This window comes from Natrix helvetica (genome assembly GCF_964273705.1).
Source record: "Natrix helvetica genome assembly, chromosome: 5".
In the NCBI taxonomy this organism is placed as follows: domain Eukaryota; kingdom Metazoa; phylum Chordata; class Lepidosauria; order Squamata; family Natricidae; genus Natrix; species Natrix helvetica.
In genome coordinates, this window is record NC_138551.1 from 744,740 (window position 1) to 750,843 (window position 6,104).

Sequence of the window (6,104 nt, forward strand, 5' to 3'; positions counted from 1 at the left end):
CCTGTGAGAGCGGATTGGCCGCAGGGATGTGTGCGGGAGGATGCGATCCCGCAGGTAACTAGGCCCTATGCCATGGAGCGCTTTAAAGATGGTAATCAGAACCTTGAACCGCACCCGAAAGACCACAGGTAGCCAGTGCAGCTCGCGCAGGAGAGGTGTTACGTGGGAGTACCTAGTACTCCCCATGACTACCCGCGCGGCTGCGTTCTGGACTAGCTGCAGTCTTCGGGCGCGACCCAAGGGAAGCCCCATGTAGAGAGCGTTACAGTAGTCCAGGCGAGACGTCACCAGCGCATGAGTGACTGTGCGTAGGGCATCGCGGTCCAGAAGGGGGCGCAATTGGCGCACCAGGCGAACCTGGTGGAACGCCCCCCTTGCCACGGCTGCCACATGGTCATCCATTGACAGCCGGGCATCTAGGAGGACGCCCAAATTGCGCGCCCGTTCCACAGGGGGCAATTGCTCGCCCCCTATGGCCAGTGATGGAATTAACTGGCTGAACCGAGGTGCTGGTAGCCACAGCCACTCAGTCTTGGAGGGGTTGAGTTTGAGTCTGTTGTCCCCCATCCAGACCCCGACGGCTTCCAAACACCGGGACATCACTTCGACAGCCTCGTTGGGGTGGCTTGGGGTTGAAATGTACAGCTGCGTATCATCAGCGTACAGATGGTACTCAACCCCAAAGCCACGGATGATCTCACCCAGCGGCTTCACATATGCGTTGAACAAAAGGGGCGAGAGGACCGACCCCTGCGGCACCCCACAAGAGAGTGGCCTCGGGGTCGACCTCTGCCCCCCAGTCAACACATATTGCATCCGGCCGGAGAGGTAGGAGCCGAACCACCGTAAAACGGTGCCTCCGACTCCCATCCCCTCCAGCCGGCGCAATAGGATACCATGGTCGATGGTATCAAAAGCCGCTGAGAGATCTAATAGGACCAGGATAGAGGAACAACCTCTATCTCTGGCCCTCCAGAGATCATCCACCAACGCGACCAAGGCTGTCTCGGTGCTGTGCCCGGGTCGGAAGCCGGACTGGCGTGGGTCTAGATATACGGATTCGTCGAGGTGCCGTGGAAATTGCTGCGCCACCGCATTCTCAACAACCTTCGCTAAAAAGGGAAGGTTGGAGACTGGACGATAATTAGCTAGCTCCATTGGGTCAAGTGAAGGCCTCTTGAGCAGGGGCTTCACCACCGCCTCTTTCAAGGCAGCCGGTAAGAAGCCCTCACCCAACGAGGCGTTCACCAGGCCCAGAAGCCAGCTTCGCGTCACCTCCCAGGATGCCAGTACCAACCAGGAGGGGCACGGGTCCATTGAACATGTGGTGGGTCGTAGCCGTCCCCGTAACCCGTCTAAATCCTCGGGGGCAACAGAGTCAAACTCCTCCCAGAGTGGACTCACAAGACTCACTGATGTCGGCTCGTCCGGACCACTGGGGGGGGCCCATCCGCTCCGGATCTGAGCGACTTTGTCTTGCAGATATTCTCCAAACTCCTCTGCTCTTCCCTGCAAGGGCGCCTCCCGCGTCTCCTGCAACAGGAGAGAGCGGGTCACCCTAAACAGGGCGGCAGGGCGGTTATCCGCAGACGCAATGAGAGCGGCACAATGCCTACGTTTGGCCGCTTTCAATGCCACAAGGTAAGTCCGTAAAAAGGCTCTTACCTGTGTCCGGTCAGATTCGGAGCGTGAGGACCTCCACCTGCTCTCTAGACGTCTCCTATGGCGCTTCATCACCCTGAGCTCCTCGGTATACCAAGGGGCCCGGGTGGCTCGCTGCCGCAGGAGAGGTCGCAGAGGCGCGACCCGGTCTAAGGCCCCCGCCGTCGCCCTATTCCAGGCGTCGACTAGGTCCTCCGACCGAGCGCGGGTTAGGGCTACAGGTAACGGCCCAAGCTCCGCCTGGAACCTATCCGGTTCCATCAAGTGCTTGGGGCGGTACCAGCTTGAACATACTGGTTCCGCCTCCTCGCGGTGGAGGGTAGCGCCAGGGAAGTCGAGCCGGAGATATGAGTGATCTGACCATGACAGGGGCATAATCTCTAAATCCCCTATTCCCAGATCACTCGTCCACTGTTCAGATACAAAGATAAGGTCCAGTGTGTGGCCGCCTTCATGTGTGGGGCCCTGAATTAGTTGGGTCAGGCCCATGGCTGTCATGGAAGCCATGAACTCCCGAGCCACCTCAGACGCTGCTCCCGTCGACGGCAGGTTGAAATCCCCCATAACCAAGAGTCTGGGAATCTCAACCGCCGTCTCCGAGACCAGCTCGAGGAGCTCGGGCAGGGCCGCTGACGTATAGCGAGGAGCCAAGTATACAATCAGCAGACCCCACTGCCTCCCTGGGCCCCATTTCATACCCAGCGACTCACACCCGGGTATCTGAGGAACAGTGAACTCCCTCGGCTCTAGACGGTCCCGTATAACTACCGCCACCCCACCACCCTTACCGAGGGCCCGAGGCTGATGGAATGCACGGAAACCCGGTGGGCACATTTCCACGAGGGGTAAACCACCCTCGTGGCCCAACCAGGTTTCCGTTATCCCTGCAAGGTCTAGCTCCCCCTCCGAGATCAACTCGTTAATGAGGGGGGCCTTGTTGGTCACAGACCTTGCATTGCAGAGCATCAGCCTAAGGCCCTGGCTCTGTAGTTCCCGACCACCTAGGCTGCGGGGGTTGGTACAAGCGACCGGGCGTAGCCAGCAGCCACGGTCTCCCAACCGACCTTGCGATCTTTTCTTGTCCTCGCATCCCCCCCTCCCCGCGACCGTTGTAATAAAACAACCCTCTACTGGAATTACTTGTTCCCTCTCCCCCCTCACCCCGCTCACTTCCTTCGTAGACTCACCTGTTCGTCTGGCGTTGGCTTCCCTCCTGGCCTGGTTATCCCCCCTCCCTTTCCTAGAACCCCCTAAAAACACAATAAAACATTTTGATAAAAAGCCCCTCAGCTTCCTTTTCTTCCACCTCTCGGGGTTCACAAACCCGTCATCAAGGCTGGACCTTGAAAGGGCCCGGGGCCAAACCTGCGAGAGAGGGGCTTCTCGCAGGTGGAGCAGGTCTAACCTCGAATAAATTGATTGAATAGTGAAAGACCCAGTAGGGTAAGGTGTTGATAAAACAAAGTTGATAGGTAATAGCCGGCAGGGCTGGGTCTCAATGAGGACCAGAGTCTTAAAGTTTAGATATTAAGTGATGGTAAAAATGTCTGGATGGTAACTTCAGCGGAAGATGGTAAGTAGTAGATGATAGATAGATGGAAATAATGTTTGGATGGTAATAATGTCAAGATGGTAACTCCAGAGGAAGGGGGGGGGGAAGTGAGAGATATCCAAGTGGCGCAAATGGTAGGAAGAGGCAAAGATGGTCAATGGGAGACAGATGGTTCAAATGGTCCCAGATGAATAAAAGTTCCTTAATGGGTGGGGGGGGCTTCATTATCCTAAATTGTTTTAGGCTGGGTAGCTGCTCAGGCCTGTCCATAGCCCCAAATGCCTGCTCAGGCTGCTCCAGCCTGTCCACAGCCCCATGTCCAGCCCCAAGTCCAGGTCTCCAGTGGCCTCAAGGCTCCAAGACATCCCTGGCCATTATTTCAGTGCCTCACCAGTCTTTGGTGCCTCTCCAGCGCTCCGTTGTTACTGCCTTGTTCCTCCCTGTGCCTCTGTGCCTCCGGTACTGATGGTAACCCTCCGGTGCCTCAGGTGGCTCTCTGGGGGCTCTCTGGGGGCTCTCCGATGGTGCCCATTCCTTCCCTTTTATTGTCCGGCTTTTCGGCTCTTTTTTGAATTTCCCGGCGCCTGCGCCGCCCGCGCAGCCGCACTGCGCCGTCGCCATGTTCGTAGGCTTCTTCCCAGCCGAATGCCGAATGCCGCTTACAATCTTCCGCTCCTTCCTGCCCTCCGATCTCCACCGATCACCCTGGAAGGCCAGAACTGGCCCAAAACAAGCCAGGGTGGACGGGCTATCAACTCTCGGCCCCCTCTGGTGTCACAGGGCCGGTTGCAGTCCTTTACCCGGTCGGGCGCTCCATAGTTCGCTCCGGAGCTCAGGAGGCGACCGCCATCGTTGGAAGCTCCTCCTCTCGCCATCGTTGGAAGCCCAAAGTAGGGAACAGCATCAGTGCAAGCTCTGTGCATCATAGCAACAGCACTTAGACTTATATAGTGCTTCACAGTGCTTCACAGCCCTCTCTAAGCGGTTTACAAGAATCAGCCTCTTGCCCCGAAGAAAAATGAGGTGGGCCTTCATTTGACCCACCTTGGAAAGCAGGAAGGCTGAGACTACCTTGTGCCGGTCAGGATCGAACTCCTGGCAGTGGGCAGAGTTTGCCTGCATTGCTGCACTTTAACCACTGCAGGACCCACAGTGCAACCAGGCTCAGACAGCCCCAGGGACCCCTCGGAATCCTTTGAATATTAGGAGCTCCCCCTAAGAGGAAACTACTTGTAGCGCTAAGAGACTCCCATCCCCGGAGTTCTTTGGGCCATTCCCTCCACTAAATGTGCCTCTGTGAGATGGAATATAGTCTGGATTCCCAGGAGGAGGGATGGAGGGAGGGAGGGAGGGAGGGAGGGGAGGAACAAAGACAGCTCAGTTCACACAGTTTGTGTGGGAGAAAGAGGGTGAAGATGGCTCCTCCCTAACCATTCCCAGAGCCTTTGCTTTAGAAGGGTGGTAGCTGGCTTTACTTTGGCAAGAATCTGTCTTTAGGTGAGGGACAAACAAGAAATTTCCTTGGAAGAACCACAATACGTTTTTCTTGATTTTGGGAGCCGGAGTCTCAGCTCAGTCTATGCCAGCAGAACCTACATGCTACTGTTGCCTGGGACAAGCCAACTGTTTCCGAGTTGAGTTGAGTCTCCTGCAGGTTGTCCATCCGGCTTTAGGTTGTCATCTCCTGGATTCCCATTGAAATTACCTTTGGAGGGAGGGAAAGAGGAAGCCCTTATTTCCATGGCCGCATTTCTTTATCGGATCAACGTTTAAGCCTTCTGCTCGAAAGGGAGGCTCCCACCCTCCCCCGGTCAGCAAAGAGCTGCAGGACCAGAAACCAAAACTCATCCAGGAGAGAGGAGGACTTTCCTAACAGGGAGGACAATTAATTCAGGGTGAAACGACTTCCCTCCAGAAGTTGTGGGTACTCCATCACTGGAGGTGTTGAAGAAGAGACTAGACAGCCACGTGGCTGGAATGGCACAGAGTCTCCTGCTTGAGCAGGGGGTTGGTCTAGAAGACCTCCAAGGTCCCTTCCAACTCTGTACTTCTGTTATTCTGACCACCAATATTTGCTTCTGCTGATTCCAACCCTTATCATCCTGCAAGAGTTGCCCACTCTTGTCCATAGAAGGTCCCTCCCATGCAGTGGGGAAATTCAATTTTTTTTACTACTGGTTCTGTGGGCGTGGCTTGGTGGGCATGGCTTGGAGGGTGTGGCAGGGGAAGGATACTGTGAAATGCCCATTCCCTCCCCACTCTGGGGCCAGCCAGAGGTGGCATTTGCCAGTTCCGCTACCGGATCTCCAGAACCTGTCAGAACCTGCTGGACTTCACCCCTGCTCCCATGTCTCACCACACAGGCCGCAGAGCAGCCCCTGGTATTTGGCTGGCACGGCGACCTCCACATACTGGTTGCCATCAAAGCGGACTCTCAAGCCAAAGTCGGTTTTCAAGATGACGTAGCTGCCACTCAAGTGCACCACTGTCTTGTTGCCTCCGATGTAGACGGGCAGGTTCCGCCGAGTGCCGTTGACCTGGGGAAGATTTCCCAAAAGAGTCACCTCCTGCCAGCCTCAATGAGGGAAGCCGAGGGAAGCTCCTCGCTGCTGTTCCCCAGGTGGGAAGGAGCCTCCGTGAGGCTCACGGGGACCCCTCTCTCTTCCTACGCTAAAAGCCCGGGCCCTTCCCAGCACACGGCTGAGTCTTTCCCACCCCCTCTGGCCTCAGGCCAAGCACCGACTCTGGGCAACTGGATGGAGGTTATTCCCTCCTCCTTGTTTTCTAAGAATGAGTTAGGCTAAAAAACGTTCCTTCCTTCTTCCTCCGAACCAGAATCCCATCCGGCCTTCTGAGCGTCTCTCGCTGCGGGAGGGAGGTTAAAAACAGC